We start from the raw sequence: 20,116 nt of genomic DNA, 5'->3' as shown, positions 1-20,116 counted from the left end.
TTTGTCTGATTGTGACAGTTGCCTTGTCCTCTCCAAAGAAGATGGCATTTTCCTGTTTGCTCAACAATGCCAGCTTCTTTCCCTCTTGACCAAGTACTCTCTAAAGGAGGGGCTGAGAAAGAACTGGCGGATGTTCGATAGGAACTTAAGAGGAAGAGAGTGGCGATTGATCAAAGATACTGGGGGGGTGGAGTAATTTTCTGTACTAAATAGACAGCACAAATCAGATACTTAAAATAACGACACAGAATACGGTTATCATGGAACATCTCTGTCATTTCCTAGAGTCAGAAATAAACAGAGATCAGCTTTGGAGCTGGGCAAGTGGCCAGCCTTGTCACTGGTGGATCGGAATGATGAAGGGTCATGGTTGAGTGAGGGCGCCAGCTAGAAGCGGCCTTCTCTAGAGCACACAGGAGCAGCTGGAACTTGGAAACACTCAGGCCAGGCTTCTGTGAGCCTCTTGGCTGGGTGAGTAGGGAGAGACCGCCATGCACTTTGAAGACTCCTGACCCTTCACACTCACCCGGATTCCTCCTTTGGTTTTGTTTTATACCTAATTATAGACATTTCATGTCTGATCCTATTGACTGGAGGAGCTACCATGCCATTCCCTTCCTAATGTCCAGGGGAATCTGTTTGTGTTTCTCTCTCTCTCTCTCTCTCTCTCTCTCTCTCTCTCTCTCTCTCTCTTTCTCTCTCTCTCTCTCTCCTAGCTCCAACCCCTCCACTGCATACATACATCTGCATCACTCAGAGAGTGCAGAAGAATCCCCTCAAGCTCCGCCCCTTAGGTATTTTAGAGGCTCTTATTTCATACTTCTAAAACTGTGCAAAACTGACAGACTCTAAGGGACTGGGGTTGCCTCTTTTCTTTATCATGTAAGAAAAAAGAGGCGGTGCAATTAGTAACAGCTGTAGTGCAGAGCTTGGGAAATGCTTTCTGTGGAGAGTCAGTTAGAAAATGCAGTCCTTGAAGTCTCGAGGGCCATGTAGTCTGTCACGACTACTTGATCATGTTTCGTGACAGCGACGACCTGTAAGAAGTGAGCACACATGAGTTTAGCAACCTCCATGAACACTGAAATGTTAACTTCATTAGATTTTATGTCATAAAATACTCCTTTTTTCCCCCTTCAACTCTTTAACATATGAAAAACATGCTTAGCAAGATGGGCAGTGGTGGTGCATGCTTTTAATCCCAGCACTTGGGAGGCAGAGGCAGGCGGATCTCTGTAACTTCGAGACCAGCCGGGCCTACAGAGTGTGTTCTCGGACAGGCTCCAAAGCTACACAGAGAAACCCTGTCTCAAAAAAACCAAAATAAATAAATAAAATAAAAAGGAAGAAAGAAAAAGAAAGACACACTTAGCCGGCAGCCTTATAAAATAGGTGATGGGAGCCTAGAGAAGAGGGCTCAGCAGTGTCTAGTATGGCTGCTCTTCTAGAGAATCTGAGTTTGCTCCCAGCACTCACACCAGGCTGCTCACAGCCTAGAACCCCAGTTCCACATAGGATGCTGTACTCTGGACTCCAAGGACACCTGCACCCCCCCCCCACAGACACAGACACATATACACGCAGACATATAGCGGCAGATATACATACATGCACACACATAGACACACAGAGACAGATAGACGTCCATGCACACACACAGACACACAGAGACAGACAGACAGACATGCATACACACAGACACACAGAGACAGACAGACACACACAGTCACAATCCACATACACACACAAATAAAAATAAAATCTATAAAATAAAATAGGTTTGAATTTGCCCTGAGGGCCATCAGAGTTAGAGCCCTGGCATACAAGAAACTCAGAAGTAGAAGTGAGAAGCCTGTTGTTCTCATCTGAGGTTACTACTTTTTAACCTTGGCATTGTTCTTAATTTCCTAACCTCGTTTTCCCAACCTGAAGCTGAGTCCAGAGGGAGCAGGGCGTGAGCGCAGAGAGCCCTGGAAAAACAAAGTCAGGGGTCAAGGTTCACGTCTGCTGTCTTGTTGGGATAGGAAGGGAAAGAGACAGTAAGACTTTGATCTCGGTTCCTGACATAGAGTTCCGAAAACCCTTGAAATTTCCCGAGTGACAGGGTGGCAGGCTTTGTAAGTCACCCTTTGGAAGCCCCTTTCAGCCTGAGTTTATGCTAATGAGAGCCCTCTGGACTCCTAGACAGCTTCAGAGTGGGTCTGGTGGCCGAGGAACATGGGGGAGTGTTGGGAGAGACAACCCAACAGGTCTGTATTACAAAACCTAAACCACAGCGTTCTGAAAGGTTCCAGGCTGGTGAACTCATCCGTGCGTGCATCAGGGAAGAGATGCTCCCGACTGCATGGCCATGGAGGCCTCTTCACCTGGCTGCTCACCTGCAGCCTGTAAGAAAGACACCAGTAGTCACCGGCAAAGTGTTTCCCAGAGTGCACTTTGACTTACCAAACCTGGGGTGGGGCTGGGGAGCCCTTCAGCTTACAGCCATCCAGTCAGAATAGTTAGGGGTCCAGTAGTTGGGGCTAGTGTCCGGGGTGGGAGCAGGTTCATGGGGCTAATCCCTTAGCCTGTGGGGTCTGTACTGAATGCCTAGGTAGTATGAGACACGAGTGGTATTGGCTCGGGTGGTAGAATTCTTGCCTAGCATGCATGAAGTCCTGCTTCAACCCCTAACACTGCATAAATCAGTCATGGTGGTACATACCCCTTGACAGGCAAAAGCAGAAACAGGAGGGTGAGAAGTTCAAGGTCATTCCCAGCTACCTAGGAATTTTGAGGACAGCCTGAGCTGGAAACCTTAATTAAAAAAAAAAAAAGTGGGTTACGTTATAGGACATGTGGTATCTAAAATGTCAGGGAAGTGGTGTGAGGAAAAGTCTCACGCATTTAGAAGTATTATTTACAGTTCCTAGTCCTGGTAATATGGTTCACATCTCTGTGTGTGTGTGTGTGTGTGTGTGTGTGTGTGTGTGTGTGAGAGAGAGAGAGAGAGAGAGAGAGAGCATGTGTGTGAGCCTGTGTATGGGTGTGGGTGTGAGCATGCGTGTGAGCATGTGTGTGAACGTACGTGTGAGTGTGTGTCTGAGCGTGCATGTGAAGCTTCCCAGCTGTGATTGTTCTCCCCAAAAAACATAATGTCAGCAGAAATATAAGCGAAGTACCAGTCTACAAAATGCCCGGCCAGTAATTCCTCAATGCTGCCAAGACCATCACAAGCAAGGGAAGGCTTACCCACTGCCACAGCAACAGCAGACTAGGGGGTGTGGCAGTTCCATTGGATGAGGTGCCCTGGAGTTGGGGTCCTGAGTCAAGGAGGGGCTGTGAGTGAGGAAGAGTGGCCTCTGCTCCAAACGTGATGTTTGGTTCATGGTAATGTATCAGTGTTGTCTCCTCACGAGGGACAGACCCTGGGGAGGAGTCTCCAACTGAGAATAGATTCCGTGCTTTAAACCTACAACTACTGCGTAATTTAAAATTTATATTTAAAAAAACTAAAAACAAAACCTCTAGGACTTAGCAGCTGATGGGGTATGGTGAACAAGGGAGAAGGAGACGATGGCCATCTTTAGCCTGAACAGCTGGGGTGGCAAGCACACCGGCAGACAGAAATAATGCCAGCGACAGGCTTGACATAGGAGGTAATGGTGTTGGATGTCAGGGAAGCCTCTATGGATAACGGGAGTGATTGTTCTACAACTAAGGTCACAAATGTCCAGAAATGGGTTTCTGGATTTCAGATGCTTTATTTAAAATGTGACCTGGGGCCTAGAGAGATGGCTTAGCAATTATGAACACTAACTGCTCTTCCAGATATCTGAGTTCAGTTCCCAGTGCCTGGTAATGTAACACCCTCTTCTGGCCTCTGCAGGCACCCATATGTGTGCGGTGTGTACATGTGCGTGCATACACACACACACACACACACACACACACACACACACGGACACACGGACACACTCACACGGACACATACACAGACACGCAGGACACACACATTCATGGACGACACAGAAGCATAAAATATATGTAAAATGTTCCCTAAGCTTTGCAGGATTTGACACTAAATCCTAGTTTAAGAACAAAGGACTGTCAGGCTCAAATAGTCAAAACGGCTGTTGAATTCAGCGTGACTGTCTCTCCTCCAGCTCATGTGCGTATATCTGTTCAGGGTGCGCTTACCCTGTCATCACAGCTACACTGACTGCAGAATGCTAAACCCTCTCCATTTGCAGAAAGACTGAGAGTTATGCTGCCAAGTGGGACATCATTTATTTGACCGCAGCCTTGTCTTTCTATTGAAGCAGCCCTTCTCCTTCAGCCAGCAGCACTAGCTGTGTTGACCCAAACCACACTGGAGAGCTGGTTTTATTTACTTCGGTCGAGAGCGAGAGCTTTATTTGAGTCTCCTCGTTCTCCTACTCCCGTTCCACACCCACGGCTGCTCCCGCAGGGCACACGGTCCTTGGTCAGAGGCCTGGGGTGTCTGCTGTGCCCTCTAACAACATACGTACCAAGGCACCTCAGGAGCAGGGCACTCACAAAACGAGAAGTCCAAATGATAAAAAATCCATGAAATATATGAAAAAAAATCAGCTTCCCAAATAATCTAAGATAGCTAACTGAGCCAAGGGCAATGTGTTGGTGACGACAGCAAAGAGATGTAGGATCTGGTGCTGGCAGGACAGGAGATGATCTCATAGGGCAGCTCCCACTGCTTGTCCCAAGCGTTAAGATGCATTTCTGTTTTGCTCTATCTACCTCACTTCTAGGTTTGTTGGAAAGAGAGAACTATCCAGCAAGAGGAGATAGCAAGGACAGTAGTTCTGCAGGGCAGCTGGGCAGGTTGAGCGCAGAGGGCCCTTCATCCGGAAAAACTGGGCAGCCGGCAAGTGGGCCACCCTCTCACCTGGCACTCAGTAAAAGTGGGGAACTGGTGACTCAGCGCTCATAGCCTGGGTCTCCGCGTTCCGTGGGTATCTTCAGCAGTGCAGGAAGTAACTCCCATCCTGTGATCCACGAATCCCTGTGTGTCAGCTGTCCAGAGAAGAATTTCTAAAAAAAAATAAGAAGAAGAAGAAGAAAAAGGAAAACCCAGCATTAGGCCATCAACTAGCTTCAGTACTGATTGTGCCTATGGTGCTAGAAAATTTGTAAGGTTCATTTTCTAGAAGAATATTTCAAGCTAAACTCAAGTGGTTCAATTATGTAAATTGTGTGTTTGCATATACACTTCTAGAACATGTGCTGAAGTGTAAATACCTTTGAGACATAAATATAAAAGAATATATTTTAAGTCTAAGCCAATGTGTAGACACTCACAGCCACCCTCGGAATGCTGTGAACTGCCCTGGTCTCATAATTGCTGCCGTTCATAAACTCTAAAGAGTGTCCCCACTGCTGGGCGGGCGGTGGTGGTATACACCTTTAATCCCAGCACTCTGGAGGCAGAGGCAGATGGATCTCTGTGAGTTCGAGGCCAGCCTGGTCTACAAGAACAAGTTCCAGGACAGGCTCCAAAGCCCAAAGCTCCATCCCCCAGACTTTCTCTACAGCAGCCTTGACTTTCTCCAGCGATGCCTTTGTTTGTCATTGTTACTGTTGCTGTTTTAGCTGAAGCTCTGTAGTCCAGGAAAGCCTCAAGGTCTTAGACTCAAGCAAGCCTCCTGCTTCTACCTCCCAAGTACCTGGCATATGCCTCTATGCCCATATAATCCAAACTTTAAGTGACACCCTAACTTATTAGGAAGTTTCATTCTGCTCGCAGTGCTAGCACATGCCTCTAATCCCAGCACTCGGGATGCAGAGGTAGGTGGATCTCTGTGAGTTCGAGGCCAGCCTGATCTACAAGAGCTAGTTCTAAAACAGACTCGCAAGCTACAGAGAAACCCTGTCTTGAAAAACAAACAATTAAAAAAAGAAGTTTTATTCTTTCATTGAAAAAAAAAATCCGGTGGTCTTAACCAAAGAGAATAAATGGTTACCTTTCTTTCATTCTGTTTTATGCCATAATAGTTAAAATACTCATGATTATGCCTAAGGAGGAAAAACCTTGATTTAGTGATGCAGGGTGGAAAAGAAGATTTCACAGGGAAAAATAGTCACCTTTTTCTCCATTAATTTACATCTTGCCTGAACTTTTCAGACACATTTGAAGTTATCACGTTCATACAAGAGAATAAGAAAGGATTCACACACTCCCATAAGCCAAATGGATCATAGCTGCCCTTCCCCCAACTCCAGGAAATGGGTGGTTACCCCCCCCTACACACACCCCAGGAAATAGTGATCTGTTAAAGACAATGCATTTTTGGAGAACTCTAAGATCTCAAAACTAGACACTTGACCTTCATTACATGAATACAATGATTCAAAAGCATCGTTCCCCCAACGTCAACAGAAAACCACTGTGGTTGTCAGTGATTTGAATCAGGTAGGAGGTAGAGCCAGCCGGAGAAGGACCCGCAGTCACCCTGGAGGTCCTTAAGTCAATGAAGCTACATGTATGGCTCCTGATAGACCAGTGATTCTCAACCTGTGGGTCATGAGCCCTGTGGGGGTCAAACAACCCTTTCACGAGGGTTGCCAAAGACCATTGGAAAGTACAGCTGACCACATTCTGATTCATATCAGGAATAAAATGACAGTGATGGCGTAGCAACAAAAATAATTCTATGATATATGTGGTGGTGGGGATTATACAACACGAGGAGCTATATCAAAGTTGGGCAGGTTGAGAACCACTGGTATAGACTGATAAGGTTGAGGGAGGCGGAGAGGGAGGAAAGACGAGAGGTCTCCGTGTTGGACCTGGCGCTGGACTTGACTGATTTTCGTGTTCTGTTTCGTGTAAGCTGCAAGCACCACACGCAGACGGTAGTTCACTTAAACGTTTCCAAACAAAGCCATCTTCCTTCTGATATTGCTCTTACCATCTTACCCCATGCTCAACCATCTCTAAATCATCTGGTTCCCAGTTACTTATTAATGGTCCAAAAAGGGGCCTGTGGCCTCCAGCTGGGCCTCTGCCCTGTATCATTGTGGTGGCTCGATTTATGTCAACTTGACACGAACTAGAGTCACGGGAGAGGAGGGAGCCTCAACTGAGAAAATGCCTGCATAAGAATGGGCTGTGAGCAAGCCTATAGGGCATTTTTGTAATTAGTGATTGACAGAGAGGGGATTGAACATTGTGAGTGGGGGCCCCCCTTGGGCTGATGGTCCTGGGGTCTATAGGAAAACAGGTTGAGTAAACAGCACCCCTCCTTGGCCTCTGCTTCAGCTCCTGCCTCCCAGTTCCTGCCCTATTGGAGTTTCTGTCCTGACTTCCTTTAATACGGAAGCATAAACCAAGTAAACTCTTTCCTCCCCAAGCTGTCTTGGTCAGAGTGTTTCATTACAGCAGCACTGAGCCTGAGTAAGACACACATCAATCCACACATCTACCTTTATGGCCCCATGACAGCTACTGGCTAGGTTACAAAGCCTCTTGTCTTCTATTTGCCCAAATGCCCAGCACACATGACTGGCTCCCAACCCCATGGCTGTGTTTTTTCATGATCTACATATTGGTAGTCAAATGACTCCCTCCAGTTTGTGAGAGCTCAGAGGAGTCATTATTACTTTAGCAATTTTTTCTCTCCTTCTTATATACATTTTGAAAAAATTTTAAAACTACAACCAGAATCTTGATTTTTCCCCCCCAGAAAATCCCTCTGCCGTAGACATTATTTCTCTCTTCCGTGTTACAGATGAACATATGGGGATGTTTATATATCAAGATATGGAGGGCAATGTGTCCGCAGAGGCACAGTCGGAAGTGGTAGAGCTAGGAATCGCCACAGGTGGCCGTGCACTTGGACACGCTTTGCTTTCTCCCAGGAAAGTGGGTATAGACACAAGGTGCTCTGCTTCCCTTCCTAGCTTCTTTGTCATCACTGGGATCCGTCATTCTCTTCTGGCCTTCGAGGGCTCCTGCATGCATGTGGTGCGCAAACAGACGGCACATGCATGCATGCACATAAAAATGTTTTTAATTAAAAAAACTCTGCATCATGAAAACTAGGTGTGAGAGCTGTAGTCTGAAGTTAGTCACACACACACACACACACACCCATTAGCTAAAAGAACATGGGACTTGCATGCGACACTTACTGGGTGGGGCTCCTCACTTCCACGTTTGCTTAGGAGATGTTTTCCACTCCAACTGGTACAGTGACACAGGATGTGTCCCTCAGACCTGATCACCCAAGCTGGAGACGACAGGGGGGGTTGTTTACTACAGAGGGAAGCTGCTATTTCTCATGAGCCCTTCCCCATGTGCAGTCACCATGCTTGGTATTCCCAAAGACAGCAGCAAAGGGAGGAAGAGGTGGCTTTGGGTCTATGGCTGTGATGAAGTGCCTATGAGAAGCTTCGCGGAATGGTGGCTGGCAGTGTAGTCTTTATAGCAAAGCTGCTAAGTCTTTGCAGACTTAGGGGAAGATAGACACCATGGCCACAGCGATGGCTTGCTTCCCTTTGCTTTATGCATCTGCTGAAACCTAGTCCTCGATGTGCGGATCTTGGGTGGATCCTTTGATGGGTGAATGTGTCGTGTGGCTTCCACATGAATGCCCCATGAATAGATTAATGTCCTGGTAGATGTGTGACAGAGCCTGTTGACTGCTCCCAGCACATGGCAAGGCACCGTGAAGATGCCGTCAGTGAGAAGGCAGGCTCTCATCAGACAGCGACTCTGCCAGTTCCTTGATCTCAGGCTTTAAAGACTTTGAGAAATAAACGTTATAGCTGGGCAATTATGAAGGCTCTTATTATAGAGTCCTTAGTAAACTTAGGGAATCATAATATATAGTTATTAATATGTCATATATTAATATTAATATATAGAATTTAAAAAGCAGGTTGACAAACAGGAGGTATTGTATCAATTGGTTTTATATATGGACATCTAGGTAGAAATGGCTAGCTAGAAAGAGAAACCAAGGGTCTCTCTATCAGATCCAGGGATCCTAGCCTCAATTCTATGGCTCTGGGCTGGAAGCAGCTGCTGATGCTAAGGAAATGGGATCGACAAAGGTACGTGCTGACGAGCTTTTACATATGAGCACTGAAAACTCTGTGTGTTACGTGATTTCTGTCTTCTTTCTCCTCTTCATTTATCAGAGACAGGAGATGGCCTGTAGCCCAGGCTGGCCTCACACCTGTGACAATCCTCTTGCCTCAGCCTCCCGAAGGCTGGAATTACAGACGCGAGCCACCACACCTGTTGGAGATTCGTACTATTTTCCCCTCACAAAATACCCTTCCCCACCATTTCAAACCATTTCTGCAAAAGCAGGGGTGGGGCGTGTTTGGCTCACGAGGCTTATGGAAAGGAGCAGAAGTCGGGTGGGTAGGAGGAACACTGTCCCCAAGGCATGGCATGGCCGTGGCCCTGCCAGTAGCTGTGACTGTGTCCTGAAGAACTGCAGAAGAGCAGGCCCAGTACCCTTCCGCCGTGGCTCGAGGAGGGTTGCGGGAGAGTGGAGGCTCTCATGAAACCAGATAGGCAGATAATGGTTGCTGGGAGCAATACATTTCTTCAGTGATGTAGCCACTAAGTTGTCTATACTATGAATAACCCCTTACCCACGCCTCTGTAAGTAGCCCCAACTCTCTGGTTCAGCCAACTGGACTTGGGTGGCAGCATTTCTCTGGTCTGCCCCTGGTGCCCTGTCTGAGACGAACAGGCGTTTGCTTGTCTCTCCAGTTCACGCAATAATCAGGAAGAGAGAGGCGTTTAGCTTGCTTTGGCTTTTTTTACTTTCTCAACTTTTGTACTTGGGGAGCTTTAGGGAACAAAAATTAACCAAAGATATTTGCAATTTCAAGTCAAGGGCTTCAGTAGAAAAGGGTAAAAACAGAACATGGGGGAGCCTCATCAAATAACTCAAAACTCATTTGAACTTCTTGACTCGATTCAGGATGAAGCCCCGTTTGCTCTCTCTATAACAACATAAACTGTAAACAGTTAAAAACAAATGGCATTAGTAATTTTAAGTCATTTCCTTCTGCGTATTAGAGCAGCCTTAGACTGTGACTTAGAATAGCAACCTGCGAAGACAGTGTATGTAGACTGAGACACGCACAAGCCGTTCTGTATTTCCTTTTAACTGCTGTGTTATCCAGGGCATTCGGTCCACTCTCTTCTCACTCAGCGACATTACACTTTCACGGTCCCCGTCTCAGGGTGAGCTGTGTTGATTATGTCCTTCTTGCTGTCCAGCTTCCTTCTCTGTGAATTCTCTGAAGCCCGGGGGTTTACACACAGCGGCTTTCATTCCTTCCGCAAATGCTAAGTGCTTCTACTTAGCAGGCGCTGCTTGGGGCTCTGAGGATACTGGCGTGAACAAAGCCAAATTCCTGATTAATGGGTCATATGCATTCTTTGTTGGACATGACTTTGTCCTGTTCTCCGAACGAATGAGTTCTTTTGGGACCAGAAAGTCAGTTTCCTCCCACAAGTGTGTGCTCATAGTGTGTTCGGTCAGCTCTGACCAATTGTTAGTGTGTGCTCACAGTGTGTTTAGTTAATTCTGACCAATTGTTAGTGTGTGCTCACAGTGTGTTTAGTTAATTCTGACCAACTGTTAGTGTGTGCTCACAATGTGTTTAGTTAATTCTGACCAATTGTTAGTGTGTGCTCGAGGTAGTGAGTTCAGACACATTCTGAGCATCAGCTAGAAAGAGGGTCCTCATCTGTCACTCATCTGGAGGAAGAGTATGACAGCACATGGGTTACATCCGTGTCATCTGTACAGATTAGAAACTGGGGTACGTAGAAACTGCAGGCAAATGTGACTTAGCCATGGTGGCATACACACAGATGTTTTGTGCCAGGGGCTGGGGCTGAGACTCAGCTGGAGAACGCTGGCCTAGCAGGCGCTTTAGGAGGGTTTGACGCCCAGCACCGCATACACAGAGCGTGGTGACAAACACCTGTCTTTCTGGCAGTCAGGAGGTGGACACAGGAGGATCCCAAGGTCGTCTTCAGTTACACGTTGTGCTCCAGGCAGCCTGGGATGTACAAAGCCCTTTCTCCAGAAGGAGGAACCGAAAGAAGGAAGACACTGTGTGTGCGTTGTCAAGGTTCAAGTTAACTTTCCCTCTGCCCCCTTTTCTGCCCAGTCAGTCATCATCTGTTTTATCATGTTTAAAACGGGCACAGTGATACCTACTCTAACAGATTGTGTAAGGGCGGTTTCCTCTTACCACGGGTGTTGTCGTCATTGTCACTGCTGAGAGCTGACTTCCGTTGACCGCGCGTGCTTTATTCTGTCTCTACTTGGATCATTTAACTTCATATTCTTAATAATTACTTTCTCAGCTTTCTGGCTGAAATCGCATGTGACTCCATCAAAATTACTGAGCATCCCATTGTTTGGCATGGGTTTAGTCTGATTAGCTTTTCCTTGGGATGTGCAGACAGTGGTATGTCCATGGCTAGGAAAAGCATGGGAGTCCTTTCAATTTGACCGCACCTGGGGTGGCCGTGATTACTACATCATGTGGTTACTACTGGCATGTCCGTAACCCAGATGGAGCCCTGTAAAGCCTGGCCCATTTAAAAATATATATTGTTATTAATTATTTTAACGTTGACTATACTTTTTCATTGGGTTCCTTTGAAGACTGTGCAAGGGGTCAAGAGAAATCACTGTCTTTCTACTACAAGGCCATTTGAAGATGTGGTCCTCGGGGATCTCTTGGACTTGGAAGGAGCCTCCCACTCTATCTTTTTTTCCCAGTTGTTCCATTTTTTTAAATTATGTGTATTGGGGATGCAGGTGGGTGCAGCTGGTCGTGGAGACCGGAGGCATTGGAACCCTGGAACTAGAGTTACAAGTGGCTGTGAGCCACCTGATCCAGATGCTGGAGACTGAACCAGAGTCCTTTGCAAGAGCAGGTACGGCCTTAACCACTGAGCCGCCTCTCTGTCCCAGATGGCTCCATCTTGAGAATGAATGGAACCTTGCTTGACTGTGACTTTCCTGGAAAGCATGGGTCACACATCCCTCTGTGTTGACTCTCCTCTTTAGTGTAAATTTGATTAACTTGGAAATTTGGATTAATATGACCAAAGACTTCTAAGTCAGTTTGATGGCAGAGAGTAGGAGCCATGATTAGTTGACTACTCCCATCTTACAGGCCAAAAAAAAAAAAAGATGTGAGCTTTTCAAGGGAGCACAGCATATTATGATGTGCTAGGTGTAACCGTTCCTGCACAAGGCCCGGCACACAGTGACTGCCCTCTGTGTCCCTTTGCCCCTCCCCACCTCCCACTCACCTCCTCACCTTTGCTCTGTTGCAAAGCATTGATAAGATTGTAAGGTCTCTGAGGGACTTGCTTTTAGTTCAGTAGAGAGAAAGCCCATCCATTCCTTTTTCTTCCTTCAGGCCTTCTCAGACTAGACGTGTGCCTCTCCACACTCTGGTAACGCCTTTCTTTGTGCATGTGTTATGAGTACTCTGGCTTGGGACTGCATAGCAACAGCAACTAGGTGATGCACCCACCTCAGGTCATATGAAGAGAATTTATAGGGGAACTCCTGACAGAGGAGGCGAGGAAATGCGGGAGACGTCACAGGGCCACTTCAGACTAGTAACAGAAGGGCTGATGGCAGCCTGAAACCTGGGATGCAGCCCCACACCTGGGAACCAAAAGTCTGTGTGGATGGGGCTGCCTTGACCATGACTCATGAATGCAGTCAGTCCATCATCAGCCAGAACAAATCACCCCCCACCCTCTCCACCCCGCTTTACGCTTCTCTCCCCTCATTCTTCCTGCTGTTTCCAAGAGTGAGTCCATCCAGAGGACCCCAGATGCAGCCCGTGTGTGTTGGTCTCCTAGACATAGCGCAGCAGATCTAGAAGAGAGATAAAAGGTTTGAGAACCACTCCTCCCCCCACCCCAGGACATGCTGGGGACAGTGAAGTGACTACCAGTTTTTCATATTTCCTCATATCTGCGCAGATTCAGACATCGCTGGCGTTCGCTGTCCAACAGATGGTCAACCTTCTACCAGGTAGACAGTTACAAATTGCTTTTGGTGATGTGCATTTGGAAAAAGCTTCTGGCAACATAAAGCTGGATGACAAAGAATTATGGTTTGGGACCCCTCCCTTTTACAGAGGCTTTGCAACTCTTTCTTTAAAAAGCCCAGCTCGCTTATTTGTAAATAAACATGCTGGTGCATCCTCAGGATACACGGGGCTTCAGCTGATAAGGTTCATGCATGTTTCTGGGGAGGATGGGAAGTTAGTTCATTGAACATCAAAAGCATTCGTGTTGAGTGATAGTCTGTTAACTTAGGCCTGAGATACAAGTGTTCATATCTGTATGTTGCTGACGTTGTGGTATTTTGGGGAATCATCTTGTTTTAGAGACTCATATTCGAGATGAGTCATTTGACCTGAAAGGTCATCAAAGTGGTTTTTGATATTTTTCTACGTCGACAGTCTCAGAATAAAGACCAGATAATGATTGGAATTTCTGCCAAGAAGCAGCCACTCCAATCAAGTGTGTAAGTTTCTTCCTCTGTTATTGCGAGTCTATGCATGCCGTTGACACCTAGGATTAACTGCTGAAATCAAAACTGAACACGGGGCCCACGAGATGACGCAGTGGGTAGAGGCATTTGCAGCCAAGCCTGGTGACCTGAGTTTATCCCCAGAGCCCATAGAGGGGAAGGAGAAGGAGGAGGAGGAGAGAAGTGACTCCCACAGTTGACCTTCGACCTCCACATGCTCGTTATGGTATGGATCATCCCTACACCCACAAAATGATTATTTTTAGTGACTACGTAGCAGCACACTCTTGGAATATTCTAGCAAGCAGGAGGCTGAGGCAGGAGGGTCACATGCCTGAGGCCAGCTTAGGCTACATGGTGAGACCCCATCTCCACAGAATTAAAGCAAAACAGAACACGTAAAGTTCCTGTCATACTCTAGATGTGTCAAGTACTCTGTGGTTTAGCCTGTGCAAGTGGATAGTGCCTCTGTGCCCACGGGCCAGCAGAAATGCTTACACATTATCTGTGGGAATATAACTGCTGCATCCATTTTGAAAATGTCCTTCTTTCCACTAAAGGTAAATTAATTAAAGTTAAACTAATCCCTACCCATCAGCAATAATTCTACTACATGCTGAGTGTTCTTACCAAAAAAAATGACTTGTATGACCTTAGCATGTACATGCCATCTCTTACACACGTAGCCTGGTATTTTCAGTGAGGTTGTGTTTTGGCTATGATATCCCATCCAAGGTCAGGTGTGTAGGTTCTACCTGGAATGTAATGTTGGTATCAGAAAATGATGGATTTTGAGATTCGTGGCTCTCAGGTCCTCAGTTCTAAGTAGACATACCCAGACCCAAGAGACATGTCTGCATTCGTTGCCCCGAAAGCATGCACAGTGGTATTTTTCTCAGCCTTATTCCCTGTTTCCCTAAACGAATAACCCAAAATGGACATCAACATGGGAATGGATAAAATAAAATATGGTTCTTTCCAGCAGCAAAGTCCTCCCCGGCCGTAAAAATAATGAACTAATTATAAAGTAATGAACTAATGCAGCATGCAGAAGTCTGGGTGAACTTCAGGGATATTATGTTGAGCTTACGAACCAGACATTAGTGAGTACAGAGAAAACATGGCGTTCAGGAAGAGGTGAAACTAGGTAGCAGTCATGGAAGGATGGGGAAGCCTTAGCCCTGTGCCAGACTGAGGGGGGCTGTTGCGAAAGAGTCCTACTAAATGCATGAAGTCTTGAAATGTTCTCTAGTCTAGTCTGCGATGGGTTAGGATGGGTTATGCCCAAACAAAAATTTATTACATGTAGATTACCCCATTTCTTATATATTTCTATAAAAAAAGTGTTTGAAAGTCTATTTGTCTAACCCCAGCAAGAGTCATACTAGGAAAATTGCACAGTAATTTTTACCTTATTGTATAATTATACGTGTATAATTTTTCCAGAGACTTTGGCAGTGTTTGTGTGGGGGTGTGTGTGTCCTTTCAAAGAAGTTGTCTTGAAGCCCACTTGGAGATGCTCCAAGGTGTGCAGTATCAGATGGAAATACCATCACATGCTAGCTGATTGTCATGGAACAATGATCAAACTGGGGATCCTGATTCCCGAGGGTTATATAAAACTTGGCCAGTAGGCACAGCTGTTCTCTGAGAAAGACATTTTTTTTAAAAAAATATTTTTGTTTCTTCTTTTGGCCAAAAGAAAAATCAAACCCATAACCTTAATAGACTTCTCGTTTGGAACAGTTTGTATAAGAGATCTTGTATTGTCTTTTGTAAGAGGTTTTTAATCCAAGTGAAGCCAATACTAGTTTTTGTTGGTGGGGGGGGGGGGGGAAGAGGGATTGTCTTCCAAGGAAACCTTATATTGAGCTGGGTTTTGTTGTTGTTGTTGTTGCTTGTTTGTTTTGATTTTGTTTTTCAAGTCAGAATTTCTCCCTGTAGCCCTGGCTGTCCTGGAACTCACTCTGTAGAGCAGGCCGGCCTTGAAGGCACAGACATCCACCTGCCTTCTTCCTGAGTGCTGGGATTAAAGGCCTGTGTCACCACTGCCCGGCTTATTTGAACCATTTTCCCCCAACTTTCTCTGAGCCTCAGGTTCTACATCTATAAAATGGAGATGTACTGGGCTGGAGAGATGGCTCAGAGGTTAAGGGCACTGACTGCTCTTCCAGAGGTCGTGAGTTCAATTCCCAGCAACCACATGGTGGCTTACAGCCATCTGTAATGAGATCTGGTGCCCTCTTCTGGCATACAAACATCCATGGAAGGAATGTTGTATACATAATAAAGAAATAAATCTTTCCAAAAAAATGGAGATGTACTGTGTGATCTCAGAAGAGCTAAAATTCTTCTCTCTATTTAAGGGAAGTCTTGGGGTGCCCTGTCTTCCTAGCTCTTGTGTCGTCTACTGCATGAGTGTTTACTGAACACCCATCCTGAGCTGCACACAGGGCTCTAGGACACAGGGAGCAAAGCCGACAGTGGCCCCCCGATTCATTCACGGGGATTGTATCTGCTGGGGGTTAATTCGTGGTGTCCCTTCTCCTGCTCTAGCAAATAATTCTTAACCTTAACCCCGCCCCCCACGCCATGCTTATTAGGTAGTCACAGAAGCAGACTTCCTTCAGTGAGCACAGTCATTCTCTGAGCCCTTCCTCTGCCTCCCTAGCCTTGCTGGTCTTCCAGTTAGGTCAGAGGTCCCACGGTCCATAGGGAACTGAAATCTTCTTTCCAGGAATCGCATTCAAAGGCACTTATTGTTGTACAGAATCTTGGCTCGGGGACTTGTGGCAAAGGTCTCATAAATAAATACCAGGTCATCTGAGGCTTATCCGTGTAATTTACCAGCTACCTTTCACATGACAACGGCACGTGAGAAAGACCCGGGAAATGTGTCCGTCACTCTTGGCATGAACCAGAGTCCTTTGCCAGGAGGATGGAGGCTGCTAGCCCCTTTGAGATTCTAGTCTTTTCAGATTCTCGGAACAGCAAAGACTACGGAAAGATAAAACACAAAGTAAACACTGGAACTGTGGACGGAGAAGGAACACACACAGGGGAAATCCTCTCTGTGTTAAAAACAAACCAAACCAAAACAAAAAGCCATCAGTCTGGAGTAATAGATGGAGGAGGAAGGCTGCCCCTTGGCCCTTGTGTCTCTGATAAAAGGCTAAGTTTTAAAACGGAAAGGAGGACTTGGAATCTCCGGGACTGATTTAGCAAGCGCTGGTTCCACTGGACAGTGAGGACCAGCAACAAATAGGATGGTGCTTTGGGGGTGGATTAAGTGAATTAAGAGGGTTCAGCAAAGTGAGAGAAAGCTAGCAAGTTCTGTATTCCTGTAGAAGAGGCAGCTTGCCTGGGGAGTGGTCCTTCCATCTGCCTTACTCCTTCATTCACTGAAGTAGCATCAGCCGAGCACATGTGTCCCGCATGGTGCTGGGCTTTGGGCTCTGGAGAGAGCTCGGTGGAGGGGAAGGAGTCAGCATCCCACCACTTAAGGTCCCCTCTACACAGGAAGCCACAGGGAGGTTCCTCTGGCTCCAGAGTCCACTGCCTCCTGATGTTTTGGAATCTCCATCCTGTTGTCCTTTTGTTTTGTTCTTTCTTTTAATCTTAGCTAACATCTTTATCCTCTCGCGGAACGCCACGTCTCCTTTGATCTTGAGAACCTGCTTGGGGCCAGAATGTCCTTCGGATCTGGAAAGCCACGTTCACAAGCTGGATGCCTCTGCTTTCCCTTCCTCCCCGCCCCCACCTTCGCCTTAGTCTGTGTGGGCTCCTGTTCAAACTCTGATTCATCCTCGCTGGTGCCAAGTCTTCATTCTGAAATCTCCCCTGAAGATCTCTGCCTTCCCCCCCTGCGGCAGACACTAAGGCCTCCTTCCAAACCAAACACAGTGGAAGCCAGAGTGAAAGGCAGGAAGCAGACCGGGGTAACTGCTAACAGCACCCAGTTCTTGACTTCTCCCATGCCGAAGTCAAATTGTACTTGAAAGGCAAAAGACATGATTCATAGCAGAACACGATACAGTGAAGGCTCGTGTTTGATTCAAGACCGCTAAAGCATTGGTCATGGGAAAGTCATAAATGTACACACCTGTGAAAACTCTAGGTGACCTGGCATTGTGCCTTTCTTTAACCTGTAGCATTCACTCCGCTGACGTTTATCAAGCACCTACTATGTGCGTCTCACCACAGTGCTAGAAATGAAGTTCTTCTTTCCGCTGCGCGTGGTGATGCACAACTGTAATCCCAGGACTCAGGAGCCAGGAGGCAGGAAGGTCAGGAATTCAAGGCCTTCCTTGGCTAGGCAGGGACCTCTAGTCCAGGCTTGTCTGCGTAAGCCCTCTCTTGAAAACAAACAGCCAATAGAACTAAGAAAATAAAAACTCTTTTTTTTGTGGTAAACCTGCTATTCTGATGAGGATATAGTCATTGGCCCCATCTAGTCAGGCCATGGTAAGTGCTAAGAAGAAGAAAGCAGGGAGTTGAGACAGTACCAGGGTGGGTTTGCATCCTTATCTAAGGAGGTTAGAAAGCATCCATGAACGGAGGTTTGATTAAGGAGATACAACAGGAAGAGCATTCAGATGTGTCGAGGAAATCAGCCCAGAGAACGGCGTGCACAGTGGATGCAGAAATCAGGAAAACCATTGACGACAAGGAGCCCAAGGCCAACCGAGGCCAAAGCACAAAAGTAGCAAAGGGAGTGGATCTACAGAGGCGGCCTGGCTTCACTTAGGATGAGAAAACAAAGCTCCCCAAGTCTGAGGATAGAGCGGGCTTTGCTGAACGTGGGACCCAGCGGCCGACCGGACAGGTCTGGGACCCTGGGCTGCTCATAACGTTTGGAAGTGGGAACCTGGCAGTGATGTCTGTTTGCCTGCCCCCCTGGCGGAGATTCTGGCATTGACAAACCTTAAGAGAAGCCAAGGTCATGACAGGATGTGGTCTTGGCTTTGGGGGCTAAGGTGTGTGCTTTGTGAGAGAAAAGATACCTGGGATGGGGGCTTCCAAGAACGTCTTAGAACTTGGCTCCTTTGGCATCACAATTCCACACCACGAATAAAAGAGAATGACGTCAATGCCCTGAGAGTCTTTCTATCAAGATGTTAGACTATGTTCAGTTTCTCTTCTCTGCGGTGTTCTCCTACAATGGACCCAATGATCTCCATTTCAAAATTGTCCCAATTCCTGTCATTTGAACGAGTACATTTTGTATAGTGTGTGAATTACTCGAATTCACTACGGAAAAAACACATTAAAAACAGTGACGGCAAAGTAACTGTTCGGCTAATGATATTTCCCCGAGTGTTTTTAATGTGTTTTCACAGGATATATCCCACATTAAAGCTAATGATTTTTCTGGCCTTGACTGCATCTCGGTCCAGCATATGCGCTGCAGACTGAATTATGGTTTTCTGGCCAGATCCAAGCTTCTTGGGCTCTTCCAGGCTATGACTTTTCAAAAAAATTCCCAGAGCCTTTGCAAAGAGCTCTTGTGTGCCTTCACGCACAGCTGACCGGTTGTCCTTTATGCTCCCCGTGTCGCGGCTGATGTCCCAGTGGTTGTGAGAAGCCAAGTTATTCCACCTCTCCCTTTTGCTTATGAATCTTGTTTTCATCAGACAAAAAGAAAAGTCATTTTCACGCCATCATGTACCTTCTTCCCAGCAGACCGTCTGTGTAATTCAGTCTCCTGATCCTGTAGGCCAAGATACTTTTCTCAAAAATTCATCCATCTGGCTGGGGCAAGATGGTCCACACCCATATAATCCCAACATTCAGGAGGGTAAAATAGGAAACTTTTGAGTTGAAGGGCAGTCATGTCTATAAAACAGGGGATGTATCTCAACAACGAAAAAGAAACTCACTAGGCTGTTACTGGCGAAACAATATGTAATCTGGATTTTGGTGGTGGTGTTTTGTTTTAATCCACTATCATACCTTGCTTTAAGAAAGGTTTATTGATGTCCTTCAGGGTGACAGATCCACGCAACCACTGGTCTGAGCATCTGTGTAGGTGTCCTTGATTATTATACAATTCTTAAAGGATTGAGTGGTGATTAGTATTTCAGAGTCTCTAGACCACCAAGCATCTTAAGATACTGATCTGGGTTGTGAGTATGAAATGCTATAAGCAACAACAGCTGCTCAGAGCAAGCAACACAGACTGGGTTAAATCCCTGAGTGTGTCCAAAGGTGGGCACCTCCATAATCTTGGGCCATTTACGCAGCCTTCTCTGGCTTCAGTTTTATCTTTAGAAGTATGGGAGAACTGAAACCAAAGGGTTAATTGCAAGTATGGCAGGCTATAAGGGTTTAAGTCCTGGCTCATTTCCTCTTCCATCTCAAGGGGCTGAGCTGTAAGCCACTGACAAACTGGGCTGCAATTTTAAATGTCCTTTTAGTTAGCGGGGACTGCGGAGGCAGATGTGCTCAGGTTGTCCATCTTACCCTTGCCCATGCCTCTTGGGTCTTCACTGAGGACTTTTGGATCAAAAGCCCCATCACACTGTGGTGATGGCTGCACAGCCTGTGGA

General features: G+C 46.5%; 1 protein-coding gene across 2 annotated transcripts in view; it reads left to right on the top strand.

Moving 5' to 3' along the window:
- Positions 1-20,116, top strand: part of Tmcc3 (transmembrane and coiled-coil domain family 3) — a 262,277-nt gene that overhangs the window by 141,321 nt on the left and 100,840 nt on the right. The window lies entirely within an intron of this gene.

This window comes from Myodes glareolus, chromosome 26 (assembly GCF_982192425.1).
Source record: "Myodes glareolus chromosome 26, mMyoGla1.1, whole genome shotgun sequence".
Classification (NCBI taxonomy): domain Eukaryota; kingdom Metazoa; phylum Chordata; class Mammalia; order Rodentia; family Cricetidae; genus Myodes; species Myodes glareolus.
The sequence above is the reverse complement of the archived record's forward strand: the minus strand, read 5'-3'. Positions and strand labels throughout refer to the sequence as shown.